At 34.1% G+C, this 25,992-nt stretch overlaps 1 protein-coding gene and 1 pseudogene across 2 annotated transcripts in view; both read right to left on the reverse strand.

Annotated features, from left to right (window-relative positions):
- Positions 1-25,992, reverse strand: part of RSRC1 (arginine and serine rich coiled-coil 1) — a 438,117-nt gene that overhangs the window by 365,338 nt on the left and 46,787 nt on the right. The window lies entirely within an intron of this gene.
- Positions 24,669-25,570, reverse strand: LOC117079374 (annotated as a pseudogene). Its single transcript, XR_004435403.1, has one exon. The product of XR_004435403.1 is annotated as a selenoprotein H-like (transcript).

Below are 25,992 nucleotides of genomic sequence, written 5' to 3' on the forward strand. Positions count from 1 at the left end.
TTTTTCTACATTCAAAGGTTAGAAAAATTATTTGAACCTTCATTTATATATCTGTTATTTGAAACTAACCATAAAAATCACAGTGGCCAGTTTTTCAGTCCAATCCATATAAACCTATTCAGAAATTACCTGAAACCTTATATAAATACACCCACCAGCAACAATGCTATTTTGGGGGGAAAAATATAAACATTGTGAATTTTAACTAAGACAAATTAAGCAAATAGATATTTTACAGCTTTGAGTATTTACTGACCCTCATCTGCCTTAGAAAAATCTGTTCAGATAAGCATAGGTGTCAAATGTTCTAAACCGTAAAACCAGGGTCAACTGTCCTTACCAGAGGCAGAGGCTCAAGCCTCTACTTGCTGTGTAGATCAAGTGTTTGTAAAGAGGGGTTGTTTGTATATTCCTAATATGTAATTCTAGTTATATTGCTCAATTGAATAACATATCTTATCAAAATGCCAGAAACATTTATTTGGACCTATAACTCATATCAAGTTTCACTATTGAGCTATCAGAATGCAAAGCTGGTAAATAAAAATCAAAACCAATCTCCCCTTTACTATAATAGTTAATGCTCTAAAATATGTATAATAATATGCTTGTTTAGTATATGTCTCATTTAGCAACATGATAGGGCATAACACTTTCCCCTATTATTACCAAGGATCATCTATGTGCTAAGAAGCATGCAAGCTATATTCATGTACTTTATCTCACTCAATTCTCCAGTTTTAAACAAATAGCTGTTGTTATCAACCCTTTTGGTGCTTTGGATATTTTTTCCCTATTGGGGGACAGCTGTTTGGTTTTGTTTTTACTTTGAGAAAACTGGACTCTTAAAAGTTCAGAGGTCACAGAGTCAACGAGTGATAAAACTGAAATCGAATCTCAGGTTTGTCCACATCCTTTCAACTACGACATACTGCCAATGAGATCTGATTGCAGTATCATTTTCAAATAAAATCTATAAAACAGAAAGATTTACACAGACTCATTTCTAAAATATTATCAAAAGATTTAACCCTATCTTATCACAAGTAGATCCATTTAACTAAATATTTTGGAACTCATGATATCAACCTTACAAATTCCCAATCATCATCTCTGGTCTCCCTATTTTTAAGATATTAAGGGTAGAATTGGGAAGAATGGGAAAAAAAGCAAAAGAGAAACACAGAAAGACAGTGCCTCCCCACTAAAAAAGCATATAACCCACCCACTATGCCAAAGGTTAAGTCGTTTAGTCAAGTTCAAAGATCTTCAAAGACTTCTTAGATCCAGATAAGCCCATATGTTACCAAAATTCTGTGAAAAAGCTATTGCTTTCCAATCTGCTTCTCATGTTTAAGATACAGAACACACAGATGCTTGGCATCACTCATCAGTCTTCCTAAATTTTCACACCAGATAATCAAGGTCCACCAATAACTTTCCTATCTAAAAATCCTAGAAATGTCTTTATTCCATCAGTGCCTGGTTCCCTTGTTAAATCAGAAAGTAATCATAAAAGACCATTCAGTTACTGTACAATAAGTGTTAATTTGCTAATTTCTTCACAGGTAATCAATTAAAATGTAAAATATTGGATAAAACTAGTTGCACTAAATTTAATAGCTGCTCCATAAGCATAATTAGTTTCACAAGGGCCATATGTATCCTGAACAGAGACAGAGTTGAAACAAACAGACAGATTTTAAACAAGTTTGAGAAAATCTGCATTTAATTAGCAGGTGGGCACTACAACTGCATAACATTTTTATACATTTATATTTATGAAGTGACAGAAGATCTAAAGGCTTTTTAAAACGGCGTTTATTGTTTGAATGGGAACTGTTTTGCTGCATGCTAAAGTGATTTAAGTCCTTATAGCTCTGCTTTGAAAAAAAATCATAAATGGTGAAAGAAAACATGTGGAAAACTGTAAAACTAGAAAGAATTCTCGACAAAAAACAGATACACATACCATAACTAAAAGGAACTACACTTAATTAAATGTACACTACATCTGGAATATCAGCCTAATAACATGTGAAACTATTAATTTTCATTGTTCTAAAGGAAATGAGGTCAGTGTCATTTAATAATTCCTCCAATTACATTGGGCTAACTCATTGGACTGTATGTTCTGGACACCATCTAATCTTAAAATGCTATATACTTTACATTATCCTTAAGTTAAACTTTTAAATAAAGGCATTTAAATTACAAAGGGGTAAAATAATAAAATCAGCAAATGAATTTTTTTAGCAGCTGGTAGCTACTAGTATTATATTTAAAACTTTATGGCTTTGAATGAGATTTTTCATGGACACTCATAAGTCTGAGTACACATTTGTTAGTTCTTATTAACACTGAAATCATTACTTTAAATATAGGAGTAGAATGCATAATTTTTAAAAGCAAAATGATGTTTACGGCACCAATAATTTCATTAGTTGGCTATATTTATTATTATTAGTTTTTAAATGTATGAAAAACAATAGGGCTTTTGAGGGCAAAATGCTTTAAGGACTCTAAGGAAAATAATATTTTTTGTAAAAGAAAATGACGATTTTCCAAAATAAAACTGGATAATGAAGTAAATTCCTGCATTGTCCGTCTCTGCAGTGGAGCGTTAGAGAGAAGTCCTTATCAAGTAAGTAAACCAGTACCTTAAAAGTTAACTGTTTTCTCACTTAGCCAAATAAAGAGTGTGAAGCCTCCCACTTAGGTATCAAAGACACTGCACTTCAAAATTTCTTCAAATAGTAAAGTCCATATGCACAAACAAATTTAAATTATTAAACATTAATCTTGATTCTGGTAGCTTATTTTTGGAATTTAAGAAGTATCAACATGTTTTCTAATGTGCAAAATCTAAATCTGTACATGAACATTTTTAAGTATTTATGGAATCCATGCATCAAAAAAAGATTTAAAACAACAAATATGATTGTAAAATCAAACTCTGAAAACTATGTGCTTTGTAATCAACATTAATAAATACTTTATATTAAAAAATAAAACAAAAATACAGATCACTGTCCCTCAAAATAATTAAAAGTTTTATATTAAAATTTGCCTTTACAGTTTATTCATATGAAATAGAAACTTATTGGGACAAAATATTAATATATCTTAATTATAGCAAATTTTATTATTCTAAAGCTAAAAGAAAAACTTAAGATACTTGACAGCTTTATTTACTAAGAAGTATCCTTAAACATTATAAAGTTACAAGTAACTTGCTGAATGATTTCACACAACTATGTAAAACATCACGTATATGGACACACCTAATAGTTTACCAAATACATTGTTATCTGCTTGCCTTTAAATTAGACTTCCAACTCCCTTGTTTTATACTTTTCTTCCAAATCTGGGAACAAGTTCTAAATTGTTTATGTCATTATTTTAATTGCCCAAAAAAAGGCTTTAATGGTAATGAAAGAATCTGAAAAAGCAAGATGCCTTAGGCATGAAACATCTCAATGGTCACCATATTTTATAAATGAGAAACAGAACTCAGGTACACCCTGCATTATTGTGTATTGTATTGCATTGTGTTATATGCTCAGGTACAAGAGGAAAAAATACTTGAAATTGAAGCATACGTTAGTATATTTCTTGATTTGGTGTGAGTGCTTCAAAAATAATTCTAGGTTTGTTGTTGTTTTGTTTTTTTCATAAACCATATAATAGGAAGCAGAAAAGATTTTAAAAAGAGACAGAGTCTATATCTTTGAGGTTTTGTTCCATGATGCAAGAAGAAACAAAGGCAAGCTAGTAATGAATAAGAACATCTTAGTTAACTGAAAAATCAAAAATTATACTTTTTCTTAGTTTTCTCCATAGATCTTTATCCTGCATATTTCCAGCGTGATTTAATAAAGATATTCCTAAATTCAAGTTCCAGATTCGGTATAAATAATTGATTTTATACTATTGGAAACAACACAAAGAAGAAAGTAAACTTAAAAGTGAAACCCACCCCAATAACACCTAGCATGTATGGATTTTTATCAACAATAAGACCAAACAGCAATCTTTTTTATCTAATTTAGAGATGATATCACTTTGTCACCCAATCTGGAATGCAGTGTTATGATCACTGCAGCTTCAAACTACATGGCTCAAGCAATCCTCCCCCATCAGCCCCCTGAGTAGCTAGGACTACAGGTGCATGCCACCATGCCCAATTAATTTTTTATTTTTGGAGAGATGGAGTCTAACTATGCTGCCTGTGTTGGTCTTGAACTCCTGGTCTCAAGCAATTCTCCTTCCTCAGCCTCCCAACATGCTGGGATTACAGGTATAAGCCACCAAACCCAACTGAAAAGGAAACTTTAGGCTCACATTCAAACTTACAAATTATTGTTTTACTTTTTATTTTTATAACTCCTTTTTTTAGAGGTCCTTCCTAAAAAATGGTTTCAATATATAATCATGTCTATTTCCAGCTGATATTTTACTTTTTAAGCAAAAACATAACTTCTTAACTAAATCAATTTTACAATGAATAACCTATAAATTCACTAGAAGATCAACCTACACAAACAATACAAAGGCACTTCTTTTTTTAAACAATCACTCATTTCCATTTTTACTACTGAGTAAAGGAAAAAGAGGCTATTAAAAAAAACTTTAAAGTGTCATTTTAGTTGAACTTAGCATTGAAAAAATAATTAAATTAAAATTCAATCTATTATCTTAAAAATAATCAAAACCATTTTATCTTCCTGAAAAGTATTTTAAAATCCTCAAACTATCACCTGGAGTTTTCCTTATGGATAATTTAAATATAAGTTTATTTTCTTACCTTTATCTGGACCAATAGTATTAATTATTTATCTTTGTCTGCATTACTAACAGATTTATAGAAAGAATTAGAAAGGGGAAGGGAAATATTGGAAGGAGTGACAATTGGCAAATTCATACAGAAGGAAAATACAGAATAAAATTTAAAATTAGATACTGGAAAAAAATAAAATAAAATTAGACCTTAGAAACTATCAAATCAGAATAGTTTGGGGCCAGACAGTACTTTATAGCATTACTGTACAGCTCAGTACCGTATCATAATTAATATTCATAAAGGTCCCAAGTAATTAGCAAAAACAGAATACAACTGGAATTAAACTTCCTTTTTAAAAAACTGCTACATATGAGAAATAAAAGTTGGGATCTACCCTTGAGAGAAGAATAGTACTTAAAACGTATCAGAACAAAAGAATAATAATTATTTTATTTGAACCATTCTTTCCTTCTTTCCTTAAACACAAAGCACCGAGTCTGGGCAAAAAAGGCTTAAAAGAAAAAAGATTTCAACACAAACTCTCAAAGTATTTTCCAGTAACACTTAGCCTACAGAATTAACTCTGAGAGTTTAAGGAAACCTAAGGCTGCCCTAAGTCTATGTTTGGGCCTGAGTAAGCCAAACAGCCCAGAATGCCAAGAACTAAGACATACGGATATCTTGAAATCCTTGAAAGTTCTACCAGGCTAGTGAATTACAAAGGTATTTAAAGTAAAATTTATAATCTGGGGCCCACTCATAAGCCGATGTGAACTCCAGTTAGGGAGTTTCTCTATCACCTAAGAAAAAGTATTTGTAAAATCAGCTTGTTCATTAAATGTCACTTACCTATTGATTTGTAATTAACTTGAAAAATTTAGAAGAAGGGAAACACATCAGACATCTTCCTGCCTTTTGGCCTTTGCACAGGCTCTTCCTATCATCTTAACACACTTCCCCAGACATCTAAGATTCCCTCATCTCCTTCATATCTTTGCCTAAATGTCTTCTTTTCATTAAGTTCAGTTCTATCCTGTTAAATACTGAAACCTGCCCTCTCTCCCAACCTCCAGAACTCCCAATGCTCCATAACTTGTTCTATATTTCTTTTTCCCATTGTACTAGACCCAACATACTATATAATTTATTTATTATATTTGCTGTTCATTGACTATTCTCCTTGTTAGAATGTAAGCTCTACAAGAGCAGTTTCTTTTACTAATAATATTCCAGGTGCCTAGAATTGTGCCTTCACAAAAAAAGGCATTCAAATATTTGTTAAGAATAAACAAATAAATAAATTCATGTACTACTTTCTCAATTTGTGTCCTCTCTTCTAAAATCTGCACAATTATTTAATATTTTCTTAATAAACTCACTTAAATATTTATCTGATTTGTTTTACATGTACCCAAATTATCCTAATATTAGAAATTACTGTCATTTTCTCCCCTTGTCAATAAAATAGAATACATACAACTAACAGATAAGTTACAATAAGACTATAAGGTATTTTTGTTAAAATTTACATTGCTTTGTATTTCTCACACTATGGTAATAACATCTAAGAAAACTCATAAAGGAAATTTATATAAAATGAACTATTTTTATCACTAATTTTCCAACAAAAAGCATACACATATTCTGAATTTTATGCAAAGGGAATGAGAAAGTAATCTAGTCCACCAAGGGTCATAATTTGAAGGATTTTCTTAACTCTGGGATAAATGCCATCACACCCTCTCAAATACAGACACTTTTCCAGGTGATAGATATTTCTCTCATGTGTCCAGAACTCCACGTCTAACCAAGTCTATATTATGAACATCCAAAAAGGATCCTTAGCATGCCACATTTGCCACATTCATTTTGTTCCCTTGTCCTTAGAGCCCTAATAAACATCTAGTGCTAGTACAGTTCAAGAAAAGGATTTCATAAATTTTCAGGAACAGAAACAGTTTTGCTGATCATCTAGTTCAATGATTCTCATCCCTAGCCATGTATCAGTCACCTGGGGAGCTTTTAAAACTGTACATAGGGCCAGAGGCAGCAGCTCACGCCTGTAATCCCAGCACTTTGGGAGGCCAAGGCGGGCAAATCACAAGCAGGAGTTTGAGATCAGCCTGGCCAACATAGTGAAATCCCGTCTCTACTACAAATACAAAAAATTAGCCGGGCATGGTGGTAGGTGCCTGTAATTCCAGCTACTCGGGAGGCTGAAACAGGAGAACTGCTTGAACTTGGGATGCGGAGGTTGTAGTGAGCCGAGATGGCACCACTGCACTCCAGCCCGGGTGACAGTGCGAGACTCCATCTCAAAAAAAAAAAACCACCTCGACCTAAACCTTATACTCTATACAATAATTAAATTAAAATGAATCACACACTTCAAGATAAAATAAAAACTATGAAAGTTCTAGAAAGAAAAACATATAAGAAAAAACTTTCAAATCTAGTATTTGGCAAAGAGTTCTTGGATTTGACACCAAAAGCATAGATCTAATACCATAAAAGGAAGAACTGATAAAACTGGACTTCACCAAAATTTAAAACTTTTGATCTGTAAAAGACTCTGTGAAGAGGATGAAAAGACAAGCTAAAGACTAGGAGAAAATATTTTTTAAGTAAAGAACTCTCAAACCTGAATAGTAAAAAAAAAAAAAACAACAAAAAACCTATTCAATTAGAAAAAAAAGTACAAAACAAGTTAACAGATATTTCACCAAAGAGGATACACAGATAGCAAATAAGTATATGAAAAGTTGTTCAGCATCATTAACCATTAGAGAAATGCAAATTAAAATGACAATCAGATATCATTATTCAACTATCATATCAGCTACAATGAAAACAGCAATGTCAAATATTGGTGGACACAGAGAAACTGGATAGCTCATATAGTGCTATTGGGAATTTAAAACAATACAGCAACTCTGCAAAATAGTTTGGCAGTTTATTACAAAATGAAACATGTAACTACTATGACTCAGCAAGTGTACACTTGGGCATTTATTCCAAAGAAATGAAAATAATATGTTCACACAAAAACCTATACATGAATTATCACAGTAACTTTTCTTATAACAGCCAAAACTGAAAAAAACACTTTCAATGGATGAATAGTTAAACAAACTGAGGTACATCCATACTGTGAGACAGTACTTAGCAATAAGAACAAGTTACTGATATACACAACAACATAGATAAATCTCCAGGGGGTTATGGTGAGTGAAAAAAGCCAATCTCAGAGGTTACATACTATACAATTCCATTTACAAAGCGTTCTTAAATGACAAAAATTATGAAAAAGAACAGATTACTGGTTGCCTAATCATTTCTTTCAAAGGGGGTCCAAAGGCAAAAGAAAAGAGTTTGCCAAAATAGGGCAATATGAGGGATTCCTGGGGTAATACTCTCTATCTTAGCTGTATCGATGCCAACATTCTGGTTGTGATACCATATTACAGTTTCGGAAAATATTATCAAGGAAACAGGACAAAGAGTGTATAGGATCTCTCTGTATTATTTCATCTACCTGCATGTGAATCCACATCTATCTCAAAACAAAAAGTTAAAAATACACAAATACATTATTCTCAAGGTACTGGCCAATGCAACTAGACAAGATAAAACAATAAGATGTACAAGAAATGGAAATAAAACAATTTTTATTTGCAGATAGTACACTTAGAAAATCCCAGAGGGGGGAAAATTGATAACATTGACTCAAACCATAAAAGAATTCAGCAAGCTTAGCAAAATAAAAACTAATATAAAAAAATCAATAGTATCTATCTGCACAAATAACCAGTAAGTAAATATAACAAATGACAAAATCTCATTTGCAACAACAACTTAAAAATAAAACATTTAGGAATAAACAAAAAAAAGTTCAAAACCTAACTTTATAGAAACTGTAAAACACCCTGAAACAAACAGAAGCAAACTGGAACAAATAGAAAGACACCGCTTCTCATTGGTTAGTCATTCTCAACTTCATCAAGGTACCAGGTTTCAATTCACAAACTTAATGTAATCCCAATAAAAATTCCAATGAGCATGTCTATGGAGCTAGAAAAGTTCAACTTAGAATTCATACAGAAAAATAAACATCCAAGAATACCCAGAAAAACAGTGGAAATCAAAGAATTCTCAAGAGCAAAAATTAATGATTAGAAAACAAACAAGAGAAAATAAACAGTTTTTTGGTCAATAAGCCCAAAAGTTGGTATATTGAAAAGAACTTAAAAATTGATAAATCTCTGATGAGATTAATCAGGAAAGATAGGAGATTAAAATAGCTTTAACAGGAGCAGGGAGCAGTGGCTCATGCCTGTAATCCCAGCACTTTGGGAGGCCGAGGATGGCAGATCACTTGAGGTCAGAGATCAAGACCAGTCTGGCCAACATGGTGAAACCCCATCTCTACCAAAAAATACAAAAATTAGGTGGGCATGGTGGTGTGCACCTACAGTCCCAGTTACTCGTGAGGCAGAGGTGGGATAAAAGCTTGAACCTGGGAGGCGGAAATTGCAGTGAGCTGAGATACTGAGATCCTGCCACAGCACTCCAGCCTGGGCAACAGAGTGAGACCTTGTGTTAAAACAAAAAACAAACAAACAAACAAAACCAAAACAACAACAGGAATGAAAACAGAAGATTCAAATAACTATTAAAAGACAACAGTCTACAGATAACAAAAAGATAAGTAGGTGCTAAAAACAATATCCTGCTAATAAATTTGAAACAGTAAATTGACAAACTCCTATCTGACACACATAAAAATAGAAAATTTTGTCTCAATTCTCTCCATGCTAATTTGTAGAGTCTATGAAATCCCAACAAAATCACATTTTTTGTTCTAGAAAGTCAAGATAATTCTAAAAATTATATTGATATTAAATATTGATATAAAATTATAATTGCAAACAGCCAAAATCAGTCAACATATTCTTTTTTTAAGTTCTAGGGTACATGTGCACAATGTGCAGGTTTGTTACATACGTATACATGTGCCATATTGGTTTGCTGTACCCATTAACTCATCATTTACATTAGGTATTTCTCCTAATGCTATCCCTCTCCCAGCCCCCCACAACCCGACAGGCTCCAGTGTGTGATGTTCCCTGCCCTGTGTCCAATTGTTCTCATTGTTCTATTCCCACCTATGAGTGAGAACACGCGGTGTTTGGTTTTTCTGTCCTTGTGATAGTTCGCTGAGAATGATGGCTTCCAGCTTCATTCATGTCCCTGCAAAGGACATGAATTCATCCTTTTTTTATGGCTGCATAGTATTCGATGGTGTATATGTGCCACATTTCCTTAATCCTGTCTATTATTGATGGACATTTCGGTTGGTTCCAAGTCTTTGCTATTGTGAACAGTACCACAATAAACATACATGTGCATGTGTTTTAATAGCAGCATGATTTATAATCCTTTGGGTATATACCTAGTAATGGGATTGCTGGGTCAAATGGTATTTCTAGTTCTAGATCCTTGAGGAATCACCACACTGTCTTCCACAATGGCTGAACTAATTTGCACTTCCACCAACAGTGTAAAAGCTTTCCTATTTCTCCACATCCTCTCCAGCATCTGTTATTTCCTGACTTTTTAATTATTGCCATTGTAACTGATGTGAGATGGTATCTCATTGTGGTTTTGATTTGCATTTCTCTGATGACTAGTAATGTTGAGCATTTTTTCATGTTTCTGTTGGCTGCATAAATGTCTTCTTTAGAGAATTGTCTGTTCATATCATTTGCCCACTTTTGGATGTTTTTTTTTTTTCTTGTAAATTTTTTAAGTTGTTTGTAAATTCTGGATATTAGCCCTTTGTCAAATGGGTAGATTGCAAAAATTTTCTCCAATTCTGTAGGTTGCCTGTTCACTCTGATGGTAGTTTCTTTTGCCATGCAGAAGCTCTTCAGCTTAATTAGATCCCATTTGTCTATTTTGGTTTTTGTTGCCATTGCTTTTGGTGTTTTAGACATGAAGTCTTTGACCATGCCTAGGTCCTGAATGGTATTGCCTAGGTTTTCTTCTAGGGTTTTTATGGTTTTAGGTCTAACATTTAAGTCTTTAATCCATCTTGAATTAATGTTTATATAAGGTGTAAGGAAGGCATCCAGTTTCAGCTTTCTACATATGGCTAGCCAGTTTTCCCAGCACCATTTACTAAATAGGGAATCCTTTCCCCTTGTATTTGTCAGGTTTGTCAAAGATCAAATGGTTGTAGATGTGTGGTGTTATTTCTGAGGTCTCTGTTCTCTTCCATTGGTCTATATCTCTGTTTTGGTACCAGTACCATGCTGTTTTGGTTACTGTAGCCTTGTAGTATAGCTTAAAGTCAGGTAGTGTGATGCCTCCAGCTTTGTTCTTTTTGCTTAGGATAGTCTTGGTAACGCAGACTCTTTTGTAGTTCCATATGAACTTTAAAGTAGTTTTTTCCAATTCTGTGAAGAAAGTCATTGGTAGCTTGATGGGGATGGCACTGAATCTATAAATTACCTTGGGCAGTATGGCCATTTTCACAACATTGATTCCTCCTATCCGTGAGCATGGAATGTTCCTCCATTTTTTTGTGTCCTCTTTTATTTCATTGAGCAGTGGTTTGTAGTTCTCCTTGAAGAGGTCCTTCACATCCCTTGTAATTTGGATTCCTAGGTATTTTATTCTCTTTGTAGCAATTGTGAATGGGAATTCACTCATGATTTGGCTCTCTGTTTGTCTGTTATTGGTGTAGACAAGAGCTTAAATGACCTGTGGAGCTGAAAACCATGGCATGAGAACCTTGTGACGCATGCACAAGTTTCAATAGCTGATTTAATCAAGTGGAAGAAAGGGTATCACTGATTGAAGATCAAATGAATGAAATAAAGCAAGAAGACAAGTTTAGAGAAAAAAGAGTGAAAAGAAATGAACAAAGCCTCCAAGAAATATGGGACTATGTGAAAAGACCAAATCTACATTTGATTGGTGTGCCAACATATTCTTATAAAAAAGAACTAGATAGAAGAATTTCCCTTATATGAGACTTAATTTAAGTAACAGTAATTAAGTAGGGCAATGTGGAATTGGTGTAAGGATAAACAGATCAATGAAAGACATAGAGAATCCATATGAACCAACCATATATGGGCGCTTGATTTAGGACAATGATAGCCCTAGAGGACAGCGAAAAAAAGGAAGGTCTTTTCAATAAGTAGTAATGGGTCAACTGGATGACCATCAAAAAAAAAAAATCATACTATAAGCACCACACATGAAAATAAATACCAGATTTAAGTATTAAAGATACAATGATGGAGTTTCTAAGAGATTTTCTTCAAGATCTTGGAAGAGACCGCAATTTATTTTAAAAAACACGAAAGTACTAACCACAAAGGAAAGGCTGCTACATTAAAATTAAAGTCTTATGCATTAAGTGACACCATCATTAGAGTAAAAAGGTAAGCCAGAGAACAGAAGAAGATATTTGAAATAATATCAACAAAGGGCTTATAACCAGAATATATGAAAAAAAAAAAACCTTAAAAACTGCCAGAAATCATTAAGTAACCAATTGCCTAATATAAAAACAGATGAGACTAAACAAGCACTTCATAAGAGATTATCCAACTAAAACATGAAAATGTGTTCAACTTCATTAATCACCAGGGGAATAAAATTAAAACCCAAAGGGATAGTACTATACACCCATCAGAATAGCTAAAGCCTAATTAATCGACAATAGCAAATGTTGGCAGGGATGTAGAGCACAGAGAACTCTCATACATCAATGGCAGCGATTTAAAGGAGTATAAACCAGTTGGACATATACATATTCTATAATCCAGCAATTTCATTCCAAAATATATACACAAAAGAAATGAATGCACATAGGCAAAGGACACATGTAGCAAAAACGTTTTAGTACCATTCTTTGTAATACCAAAATGGATATAATCTAGATATCCATTGTTACAGTAGATAAATTGTGGTATGTTTATATTATGGAATATTGTACAATGATGAATGAGAGCTACATGAAACAACATAAATAAATCTCATGAAGAAAGTTGAGCAAAATAAGTCAGACATAAAGGATTACACACTAAATGAGTGCCTTTATATAAATTTCAAAAACGCCAAAACTTCTAAATGGATTTAGAAGTCAGTATAATATTATCTTTGGTGAACTGGGAGATAATAATGATTGTGAGGGGTATGAGCAGGGGTTCAAGGGTATTCTTAACATTCTATTTCTTGACCTCAGTAGTATTTACACAAAAATGTTAATTCTATAATACAGTAATTCATTGAGCTGAACATTTATCACTTCTACATTTTTATCCATTATTGGTTACTTGAATAAAAAGTTTTAAATAAATAAATTTCATTTAGCTTACTTATTGGTTTGGGACTTGTCTCTCTAGAAAACTTTCCTAGGTATTAGACTCTATTTAATTTTGAAAGCTCAACTCATTAAAAAATAAATGAACCATTCACTAACACACTTATCAAATGCCAAGCATTAAGGCAGGTCTTCTAGTGGCTACAATCCCAATGGGGAGACAAAATGTATTATCTCGAATCTTTTTTTTTTTTAAATAACTTTGTTGAGATATATTTTACATACCATAAAAGTCATCTATTTTATATGTAAAACTCAATGACTTTTTAGTAAATTTACCAAGTTGTACGACCACAATAAATCTACTTACGAGCATTTTCATCATCCAGAGAAAATCTCTCATATTCATATACTATTAATTCCATCCCCCACCCCAAACCTAGGCAATCATTAATCTATTTTGTCTTCATAGACTGTTTTTTTCTGAATATTTTATATAAATAGAATGGTACAATATGTGATTTCTTGAAGTTGGCTTCTTTCACTTCTCATAATTTTTCAAGTCCATTCATGTCATAGCATTCATCAGTGGTTTGTTCCTTTTAATGCTGAATAATATTACATGGTAGAAATATAACACATTTTGTTTATTCATTCATCAGTTGATGAGCATTTGTTTCCACCTTTAGGCTATTATAAATAATGCTGCTGAAAATATTCATGTGCAAGTCTTTGTGTGGATAAATGTTTTCATATATTTCTCTTGAGTAGACGGCTAAGAGTGGAATTGCTGGTTCATACAGTAAATTTTTGTTTGACTTTCTTGGTCAATTCTTAATGTATATTTTGTGATATATACACACATATCTATATGTAAAATCTGAATAGAAAGCAAAAAATTGGGGAAGGCTTTACAGACAATACAAGACTTGAAGTTAACCTTAACGTATCAGTAAGATTTAGATCTTGATAACAACGAAGTGTGTTTTTATTAAAAATAAATACATTTCAAATTAGTTTTAAATGCAAAGCATGTACCTACTGACTTAGTTAAAAATATCAGATTCTATAGAGCTAGGAAAAGTCAAGAGACACTGAAAATTGAGTTATGAGCAAATGGTCTACCTGCTCCAGCCCCACCAATTGATGATTGTTTTATAAATATATAAATAATCACAGACCCAGTCTATGTTGAAATATATGTAAATATAAGGTATATTTATGTACCATATATATAAGGCACATTTATATATATTATAAACAAGGTTAACCTCAAGTCTTATATTCTCTATAAAGCCTATGATTTATAACTGATATGTGTATATGTAAATAATCATAGATATAAATCAGTGGGCAAAAATTTAATTATACAAATCAGTAAGTATTATAGATAAATTAGATGGATACATATCAACTGTAAAAACTGAAACAAGGTTATCTTTTACAAACCCTGATATCCTAAGTCAACATCAAGTTTCTTACAAAGGGGATTAAAAAAAATCTAGTTTCTATGCTAAGCAAATGATTAGCACAAATTTGGATGAAAAGTTTTCACAACCAATTACTGATGCAACATTTATTTCATTATTAAATTGGGCAGAGTCTAAACTTATTTAAATGTTAAGCTCACAGAGTTAAAACAATTAACAATGAATTTTTAAATAAAGACTACTAGCTGCTTCTAATATTAAAAAGTAGATTAAGTAAATATCCTAAAAGACAATGACATGTGAGTAGCCATGTTTAATTTTAGGAACTTTTCAATGAACCAAAAGAACATTCCCTGGTGAAAATGTGAAGAAACACACACTAACCTTTTTAACCTAGAAGGGTCAATTAAATCAATTGTCATGATGACTCTGCGTAAGTTTGGAAGAGAGATGTGCTACTAACGTGTTTCTTTCCCTTTAATGTTTCAACACAGTATGTCAAAGTTGTTCTTTAAAAAATTATCTTCATAATTGTACAAAAACGAAACACTGTTTTCCTTATTTCTGTTTCCAGTTATGCACAAGAGGAAGTATATTAATGCATATCTGAGGAGCAAAGTAGAATACATATATGTGAAAAAGAGAAACATTTCATTTAATGGTAAAATTGTGAACAGTTAAAATAATTCTCCTTTACAGTTTCTAGTAGTTTGATTATAATATGTCTGGGCATGGTTTTCTTTCAGTTTATCCTGTTTGGGATTCACTGAGTTTCTTAAATCTAAAAACGTATAACTTTACCAAATTTAGAAAATTTTTGGCCATTACTTCTTCACATGTTTTCTACAAAATTCTTTTTTCTTGTTCTGAAACTCTAATTACACACATATAAGAAGATATTTTGTTATTGTCTCACGTGTTCCCGAGTTTTCTTTCCCTGTTTTTAAATTCATTTATCATTGTTCTTCAGATTGAATTATTTAATTTATATATTTTTGTTGTTGTTGTTGCTGTTGCTGAAGTCACAAAGCCTTGCTCTGTTACCCAAGCTGGAGTGCAGTGGGATGACCATGGTTTGCTCATGCCTTGACCTTCCAGGATTGATGTGATCCTTCCACCTCAGCCTCTTGGGTAGCTAGGACTGCAGGCATACACCATGACACCTGGCTGAATGTTTTTTATTTTTGGTAGATACAGGGTCTGTCTATGGTGTTCAGGCTTGTCTTGAACTCCTGGCCTCAAGCAATCCTCCTGCCTGAGCCTCCCAAAGTGCTGGGATTACAGATGTGAGCCACTAGGTCATTTATCTATCTTCAGGTTTACTCCTTCCTATGTAATCTTCAGTCTGATATTGAGCCCATTCTTTGTATTTCTGTTTTAGGTATTGTATTTTTCAGTGTCAAAAGTTCTAGTTGGTTCTCTTTTACAGGTTATATTTCTCTACTAAAAAGTTCTATCTTTCTATTCATTTCAGAAGGGTTTACCTTTATCCTGGAGGACACAGTTGTAATAGCTACTTTAAAGTCTTCATCTAATAGTTCCAATATCCAGTTAATCTTGGAGTTGCCATCTGTTGTCTTTTCCCTTAAATATTAGTCACATTTTCCTGCTTATTTGTATGCTTAGTACCTTTGTATTATATAGTGGACCTTTTGATTATCATGTTGTAAGACTGTGTATCCTAGCAAAATGCTCTGTAGACTGTTGATTTTGTTGTTTATTTGATCAAGTAATTAACCCAGTTTGGTTTAGATCAAAAGTTCTATCTCACATTCTGTGGGTCGTAGTTCCAATATCAGTTCAGTTTCCAAAGCTTTTGTTACGCTCCTTTAAATCTCTCCACTCACATTCAGTGTAAGGGTGAGTCCAGGTCTTTTGCTAGTTATACACAGAATAAGAGGATCTCTTTCTCTGGTTCTCTCCTTTCTGGGGTTACTCCTAAATTCTGGCTCCCAGGAACAAATTTTCCCAGATCACTGGCAAAAAAGGATGGGTTTTTCTTGGAGTCAGAGCTACCTGTGCCGCCATCATGCAGTTCCACATGACTGGTGTGGTTCTTGGGGCAAAATAGTGAAAGAAAAGAGAGAGGAAAAATGAATAAGGGCTCTACATTCCATATTTGGGGCTGCTTTCAGAGGAGGGGCAGGGGAGAAAAGATGGGAAAAATGAAGAAAAATAAAAAATAATAATAGTAATAATAATTGTCCCTACACACTCTAGCTCACAGGATCTCCTTTCCCCATAGTCTAACTAGAAATATGAAGGTTTTCTCTGCAAGTTTTTGCTTCCCTTGCCCACTGGGCAATTCTACAACTGGGACTACTCTGAGTCAAATCCAGGACAGCAAAGAGGAAATAAAAATGAGCAACTCAGTACATATGAGACACTTCTTCAAGTTTTGAGTATCCTCCTCAGTCTACTTACTATTGTTTCCGAGCTGTAAAGTAGTTGCTTTTAGTATTCTGTCCAGCATTTTTAGTTGTAATTAGTGGGGAAAATGGCCAGTGGATTTATTCTATCTTTTCAAGCACCAAAAGTCCAAAGGACTACACAGGTATGCTTTTTTATTTAAACCCTCACATCATTCCAGAAACATATATACTATACAATAAAAACGGTAAAAGGGAGAACAAGGAAGAGCAAAAGCAAAAAAAAAAAAAAAAAAAGGGCAGACCAGAAAGAGGTTAATATATAAAAGAAGAATAAGGCCCATATATTTGCTAGAATTAAACAAAAATCTGGCTTCAAGTTTTGCAACAGCTGGCCTCAAAAGAAGCAAGGTCATAATGTTCATAGAATAAAAATAAGCCAGGTGATCAAATTAGGTACAATTAAGCCTGATCTTGATATTTTATTTTATTATTAGACTCTCCAATAAATTTCATGGGGCAATTTCCAATAACTTCCCTAAATGCCAAGAGACAGTTCCATAAAATCAATTTTAAAGAAGATCAATATAATAAGCCCAGATAGGAGACTTGGGCTTAAATAAGGGGTTGATTTTAAACTAAAAAAGAAATACATATACTATATATGCTTAAGCATTCCAGCGTAAACACTCTTCTTGGCAAAGTTTTGAAAGGTTCTACATAACAGTAAGATTATATTCTCTGACAAGTACCTAGTGGGCAACTATTTTATGTGGTCACTGTAGTACAGAGACATATATTTTAATAGTCAACCCAGAGAGGGTTAGAAGTACCCTCTTACAGAAACCGAGGATCTCAATAAAAAAGACCAAAGTCTGAACAGAATGAATAACCTAACCCATTCATTAGGTGAGCCAAGAGAAGCAGATGGGGCTAGGGCCAAGATTTCTTTCAGGATGCAATTCTGAATCTTCTCACAAAGAAAAACAGGCAATCAAAACAAAAAATAAGGCAGCAATAATTGTACTCTAGGAGAAATTTAAAGAGAATACAATCTGTCAACTGAAGAATGATGAGGTTCATAAATTTGGAAAATAGAAAGAAGAGCTTTATTTCTCATAAAGGGTTTGCAGCATTCCAACAGGCTAGGAGATGTAGCTTCTGGTCAGAAGCCAGAAGCAAACATTTCCAAGGTGGGAAGAATAAGTTAGAGATTTATGCTGAATAAGGTAGCCAAATACACATAATCAGTAAACTATAGCAGGAGTCATTAATATTTGTGAAAGGAGAAACACGCACATGCACAGTTCAGTTTCATGCCCATCCCTGGGACTCATGCTCAAAAACAGAAGGGTTAGCATAAATCTCTGAGTTTTCATCCCTCTGATGTCAAAAGGTGAAACAGAGGACACAAAAACCCTGACTGCACATACTCTGTGATTGGTGGTCTCTTACTGAAAGAAATGCTAGTTAGTTCTTTTGTGAAAACCACAAAAGGGAAGGGCAGCATCATGCTGATATTAGGGGTGGAGGGAGTCTTTCCAAAGGGCTGGTTTCTATTTAACTCTTAGGGAAGGAAATCTAATGGCTGTTATTATAGGGAGAGGGAATAACGAGGTGGGTTCAACCTCCCATCTGATCTTGTGAAGGCTGGCACTCACTTTTCAAGGCTTCTCTGGGGTCCCCTTGGCCAAAACGGGGATCTGTTCAGTTGGTTGAGGGGCTTAAAATTTCATTTTAATTTCTCAAACCAAAAGCAACCTTAGCTGTACAAGAAATCCAATCCAATACCCCAAAATTGTTTTGAGCAACGTTAACTATTTGTTATATCCTCCAACATTAACTAATAAAATGGTTACTAGTTCTACAGCCAAGAAACCAAGCACCATTATTATCTAGATAATCCCTGAGGCACTTGTACCAAAAAGTATAACCAAAATTGCAAAAATTATAATCTTAACGAAGAGTAACAAAATAAACCCTTCTCAACTATGTCCACCATCTTAATAAAATAGAATTTATAACAAAAACTTTACCGAAGTGTTTTTTTAAAAAATCTATAAATAAAAAATGAAAATCACTGAGATGTTTTAATATGTCAAAATGAGAGTGACTAAACAAATCACATGGAAAAATCACTCTTGTTCTCCTATTGATATGTACGCTTCAATGTGACATCAGTTAATTTTTGTTGCATAATAAACTGTCTCAAAACTTTAAACCATAAAACAACATTTATTATTTCACACAATTCTCTAGATCAACTGGAGGTTCATCCAGGCTTAGTGGGCATGACTAATCCTTGTGGTTAGCCGGATCAGCTGAGCCATCTGATGGTGGAGAAGCTAAATGATCAAGGGCAGTAATAGTCAACAAATTTTTCCTTAAAGGGCTAGATAATAAAAATGTTAGGCTTGCAGTGGAGAGCAGGAGGATGAGGTCTCTGTAGCAACTACCCAACACTGCTATTGTAGAGGAAAGCCACAGACAATAAACAAATTAGTGTAGCTGTGTTTCAATAAAATTTCATTTATAAAAACAGACAGTAAAACAGTTAATCTGACTTTGCTAAACCCAGGTCTACGATACCCTCCCTCACTCACAAGTCTGATGGTAGGTAGATTGACTGTTTTTAGGGGACTCAGCTAGAATGTCACGCCTTTGCTCCCTAGTTTCTTGCCTTCAAGGAGGCTAACCAGAGGTTATTGACATAGTTGTACCACAGCTCCAAAAAACAGCAAGTGAAGCCAAGCCCCAATGTGCATGGCTGTCTTGATTATGCCCATTTGCTTGAAGAAATTGAAGTAGACAGGAATCCTAGAGTAACATCTTCCCTCTAGTTATAACTAGCACATATTAATACATCTAATTATTTCCCAGTGTAGTTAAATATACAGATGAAGGCCAACAAAATAACTTAAAATACTGCCCCATTTTTCTAGAACACTGCCCCATTTTCTAGCAACATTTTCATACTTTCTGCACAAACTTATGAAACATAAAAAGGATTTGCTTGAGTGAAATATTAACATTTTGCCTCTTTAAGTTTAGCAATAAGTGCCTTACAACCACAATTCCCTAAAATAACCATCTAAAGGTAGATTTAGAAAATATAGCTGGGCACAGTGGTTCACGCCTGTAATCCCGGCCCTTTGGGAGGCCAAGGTGGGCAGATCACTTGAGCCCAGGAGTTCGAGACCAGCCTAGGCAACATGGTGAAACCCCATTTCTACAAAATATACAATAATTAGCTCGGTGTGGTGGCAGTCCCTGTAGTCCCAGCTACTCCGGAAGCTGAGGTGGGCGAATCCCTAGAGCCTGAGAGGCAGAGGTTGCAGTGAGCCAAGATCATACCACTGCACTCCAGCTTGGGTGACAGAGTGAGACCCCATCTTAAAAAAGAAAAGAAAAAGAGAGAGAGAAGAAAATATTCCACCACACAAATAAAACAGATCTTAATCCAAAATCTAAAATTTAAAATCTAATTCACAGCCTCAAAGAATAAAACAATTGTGACAACTTGATCAATGTACAGAATGTATATTTCTGACTACAAAAAAAAGGGAAATGTATCCTAACCACTAAGCTGTTATTTTTCTTTTATTCTAAGCTTTAAAAACAATACTAGCATTTCCCAATAACCAAAGACCAAAAAAAAAAAAAAAAAAAAAACCAAACCTATTATGATACAATCTAAGTTTGGAGAAGTTCAGGTATTTATTGTAATCAAGCAATCCATGTATTAGTTTCATGTTTCCTCTTTCTCTTAAAATATGTGTTCAAAATACTCAAAAGGTATTAACAAAAAGCAAAAGGAAGTTCATAATTCTAGCAGTGAACAAGTTGATTGATTTGAGAGATTAAACAGTTCAATCCATTTGCTTCTAAATTTTGAAACAATAGACTAAAGTCCACAGTAATTAAGTCAGTTCCTAAGAAATACGCACTGCCTGATTGACATTTAAGCCTCCAAATTCTTGAATAATGAAACTGTTAAGGGAACTAAATACACACATCTAGTTTCAATAAAGTTGGCAATACCTTAAAATATTCTGCATAAATAATTTTAACCTTAAGCATTAACATTAAGGAAATGATTAGAACCACATTTTTCATAAGAAAAGGGCATAATTGACCGTTATTTTATTAGCCTACAATTTGCCTCACCTCTGTTTTCTTAAACCACTCTAATGGCATATATATCTTGACAACCTCCCACACATGGTTATGATTATGTGTAACAAGACAACAAGCTCATTGAAAACCTTTACAGATGCTTAGCTAATGGGATGTCACATTAAATCTGATATCATATGATTTAAAAACTTTATATGAATTATATTACAAAGAACGACACACTATTTAAAATTGACATTCAAAGATTTCTAAATTATTTCGATAAAAGCACTACGTTACTAATATACTTATTTAAGAAACTTTTAAAAGTAAATGTAGATATTACACAGCTTATCCCCATCACACAATTTGTCTGTTATCATGTGTCCTGGGGATAGGTGCAAAAAATATGTACAGCTTTCAACATCTTAGATATAGATGCTTCTAACTACAAAACTCTGGTAAATGTCAGAATTGGATTTGACTACTTCTTACTTCCTCTCTTAATGCTTAATGACTAATTCCTTAGAGATGTCCTTAAAAGCCCTAAAATGTTGTCCTTGGGTAGAAACTTTCACCAGCAATCAATCAGGACCAAATTAGATGATTGTGTTGAAATGTACTACACTGTTTAAGCTAATAAATGAATGAAGAAAGGTAGTATATGGAAACATATGCCACTACACTGAAGTTGCTAAAAGGGTTTGTTGGAAGAATATTTTGTTTCCAGTGGAGCAAATATGGAATAAGAAGAGACAGTGATAAAAGAATACCAAGTCATATGGAAATCCAAATATAGTGACAGACACAATTATTTTACTAATTGCTAATGAATACAGTCAAGTGGCTTCAAAAAGCAAAACTTCGCTTGGACTACTTCAGGTTTTGACCTCTGCACAAGAAAATGCATTTAAACTGAAGCCCACCAAAATTGATTAACGGCGCCAGCCAAGGCCAGCATGTAGTTGAAGCTTTTTCCATCTATCACATGGCCCCAAGGATAGTTAAATGAACCTTAAAATGGCTACAAACAGCTCAATGACTACACAGAGTCCTGCCAATTAGAAATAATTAGGCAGTCATTTTGGTGGTAAGTCTTTTTAAGTGCATACATAACGATGCAATGATGCTTATTAACGATCTCATATGAGCTATGCTCAACAGCCTGAAATAATTATGCAACTATCACAAAGCCTTGCTCATCTCTGTACTTCACCTTAATGCATTTAAAAATCCACTTCATTACCTCCAGTAATTAATCCTCCATTAATTGCAGGAAAAGCTCAGTTTACCAAGCTTCATTTCTAATTATCTTATAAATAGTTATGGTTCTAATTAATGTGTTCATTAAGATGAATATCTTTCTCAAAGCCATGCTCAGAGCAAAGGTTCCGCTTATTCCCTCAAAAGCCTAACTAGCAATAAGGTGAAGCCATTTTGGTTGCATTTGCTTTTATTTTAGTATACTCAACCTCCTAATTGGCATTTAAAATCTAATTTTGAGAAACTTCAAGAAGGCTATATAGGGAGAAATAGGGACAAAAAGATATTTTCAAACTCTTTTCCAATCAATAATCTTAAAACCTTAATAGCAGAACTTTAGTGCATCTATCTTTTTTTATAAATATTGACTAATATGCTTAAGTACTATATCCAACTGAATTTAAATTCCATACAAACAGCTTTTGCCCCTTCTCTTCGATTAGAAAACAAGATAAAATATGCTATTAAAACAAATACATTTAAATTTATATTCAGTTACCTAGCTAAACTGCCACTATAAGACAATTTCTCAATGTAAATTGTCAGTCATCAAAGAGAAAACCTACACATATCCTGGGATCACCTATATTTTGCATCATTTTATAAGCATAGCTACCTATGTGCTTTTTAAAAACAGAAATCTAATTCTGCACCACAAAGTATACAGCACTTAAATGAAAAAAAAACACTGGCTATAATTTAAAAGCTAAAATACAATATACAATCATTCTTTTTGTAACCATAAATATTTTTATAATTTTGTAGAAGTTTAAATAAGTGTATACATAGTTTGAAAGCACAAAAAGTATTCTTAATATTTAAAAATCATTTAATTTTCTATGAATAACAAAAACAATTTATTGGGAAAATCAAGTAAAATCTTGTTTTAAAAAAAGAACAGTTATCAGTGTAATAATCCTGGCAGTTAGTATACAGCTATAGTTCGACATATGATAGATGTCTCCTGCTTCTCTGTAATTTGCGTTTGCTCATTAATCTTCCCTCCTTGTCTTTTTCCATGTAAGATAAGCCTACAGAAGTTTCATTTATGAATTAAAACAAATATATGTACATTTAACAGGCAAAATTTCAAGAAAGTTTCTTCACAGAGAATTTATAAGTAAAATTTTGAGCATAAATTTTTCTAGAGTAGACTTTTAAAATATGCTTTACAGAAAACCACTGTGGCTTGTGTTCCCACATTTAAATTTCTGATTATAGAGACAGATTCAATAAAATTTGTTAAAGACACATGCACACGTATGTTTACTGCGGCACTATTCACAATAGCAAAGACTTGGAATCAACCCAAATGTCCATCTGTGACAGACTGGATTAAGAAAATGTGGCACATATACACCATGGAATACTATGCAGCCATCAAAAAGGATGAGTTTGCATCCTTTGTAGGGACATGGATGCAGCTGGAAACCATCATTCTTAGCAAACTATCACAAGAAGAGAAAACCAAACACCGCATGTTCTCACTCATAGGTGGGAACTGAACAATGCGATCACTTGGACTCGGGAAGGGGAACATCACACACTGGGGCCTATCATGGGGAGGGGGGAGGAGGGAGGGATTGCATTGGGGAGTTATACATGATATAAACGTTATGCACATGTACCCTAGAACTTAAAGTATAATAAAAAATAAAAAAAGAAAAAAAAAATAAATAAATAAAATAAAATTTGTTAGAAATATAGATGAAGACTCATAGTTAGGGAAGATCTCATATCTTTTATAGCAACATTCATTCATTCATTCATTCATTCATTTATTCTTCTATGTTCTATTTACTTTTCACGGTGCTGAGAATACAGCACTGAGTAAGACAAGCACTAGCTCTGACATAATGAAATTGAGTCTAATCCTTTTAAAGTACAATGCTCTTGCTAATTTAAAAACAACAACAACAACAAAAACATTGCTATAAAGGGTAGCAAAGGTAGAAACAGGTTGATTTTGGCCATAATTATCAATTATTATAATATGGATGTGTATGATGTACTCCCTGACACCCAAAGTGAAAATCTCCTACTATATCCCAAAGATCCTTGAAAGAAAACATCCTCACCCATCCGTCTTTGGAATGCTGAACCAAACACAACATGGGTACCAAGCTGTACTGTTATAACAAAAAATGCATGTAATTCAAAGACATGAATACAAACAGATCCATGAGAACAGTAATTTTGCTGTACCTGTCTTCTAAATTTCAGCCTCCTCAATGACACCTTAGTAGCCCGGAGCAGTGATCAAGTCTTGGCTTTGTAACACCCTAAAATGTCTACAGCAATTTCAACATGGGAATCATTAAATTCTCACCACAAAACATTAACTCACTATCATTTTTTATTTTATTTTATTTTTTATTTCAACTTCTATTAAACCAAATCCAGTAACTTTTGCAACGCCTTACTAGAGGGTTGCCTTACAACTGAATCTTCATTTCTGGCAGGGAAGAAACCATGGCTTCAGGCACATGACTGAAGTTTGGCCATGTTCTATCATTAATGTTCCAACATTACCAGGGACACAAAGCTCAGCATGAGGACTTCTACCCAAATCTCCCTAGGACAGGTACTTCTTCAACTCTTCCACCACCTCCTGAGGCTCAGGGAATTTGAGTTTGCGTGGGGGCCCCTTCTTAATCCCAGTCCAGAGCTCCGCACTGCTGCCGTCCGGGCGCAGCAGCGTCACCTCGAAGCTGCCCCTCCAGGGCTTGGTCGGGTTCACGTTTACTGGAAGCTCTGGAGCATCCAGGCGCAGCGCCTGACTCAGGGCCGTGGCGTTGCGCCCATAGACGCGTCAGCTCGTGCAATGCTCGGTAACAACGGTTGCCTCCTCCATTCCCTCCCCGCTGTTGGCCAGCTTCTCTCGCTTCTCGGCTGCGGCGACCATCGCGGCCTCAGCCTTCCGCTTCCTACTGCGGAAAGCCATGGCGCCTAGAGCCTGGCCGATAATGCCCATTTTTAAAATATATTACTTCAGGCCACATGAGGTGGCTCACCCCTGTAATCCCAGCATTTTGGGAGGCGGAGGAGGCAGGAGTATCACTTGAAGCCAGGAGTTCTAGACCAGCCTGACCAACATGGTAAAATCCCATCTCTACTAAAAAAATAAAAATTAGCCAACTATGCTGGTGGCGCCTGTACTCCCTACTAGGGAGGTTGAGGTATGAGAATCATTCGAACCCACGAGATGAAGGTTACAGTGACCTGAGATCACGCCACTGTACTCCAGCCTGGGGGTGCAGGGTGAGATTCCATCTCAAAAAAGAAAAAAAAAATTATTTCAAGAGGAAAGGGAAAGGAGAGCAAGCGATAACAAAATAACACAATATCCAAAAGATTAGAAATTATTCTTCCTTTTTACCTGGAAGAGTTAAGGAACATCATTTCTGTTTCTCCTGAAGAGTTCAAATGTTAGAATACTTAACACCTTTTATACTCTTTTCCTTTTTACTGCCCTACTCCTCCCCACAATCAAATCTAAAGAAATAAAGTCAATGAACATCTTCAGTAATACAACAAAGCTTTCTATAATTAACCTAATAGCAAAACAATAATGTTGATATCAGCCCCTCAGAGTACGTTCTCTTGTTGGTCAAAACAAATTTCCTCCAGGCCCTGTATCAATATTCTTATCCATATAAATGAACTAGAAGCAATGGTTCCTAACAGGCAATA

Source organism: Trachypithecus francoisi, unplaced genomic scaffold (assembly GCF_009764315.1).
Source record: "Trachypithecus francoisi isolate TF-2019V2 unplaced genomic scaffold, Tfra_2.0 Lachesis_group0, whole genome shotgun sequence".
Taxonomy (NCBI): domain Eukaryota; kingdom Metazoa; phylum Chordata; class Mammalia; order Primates; family Cercopithecidae; genus Trachypithecus; species Trachypithecus francoisi.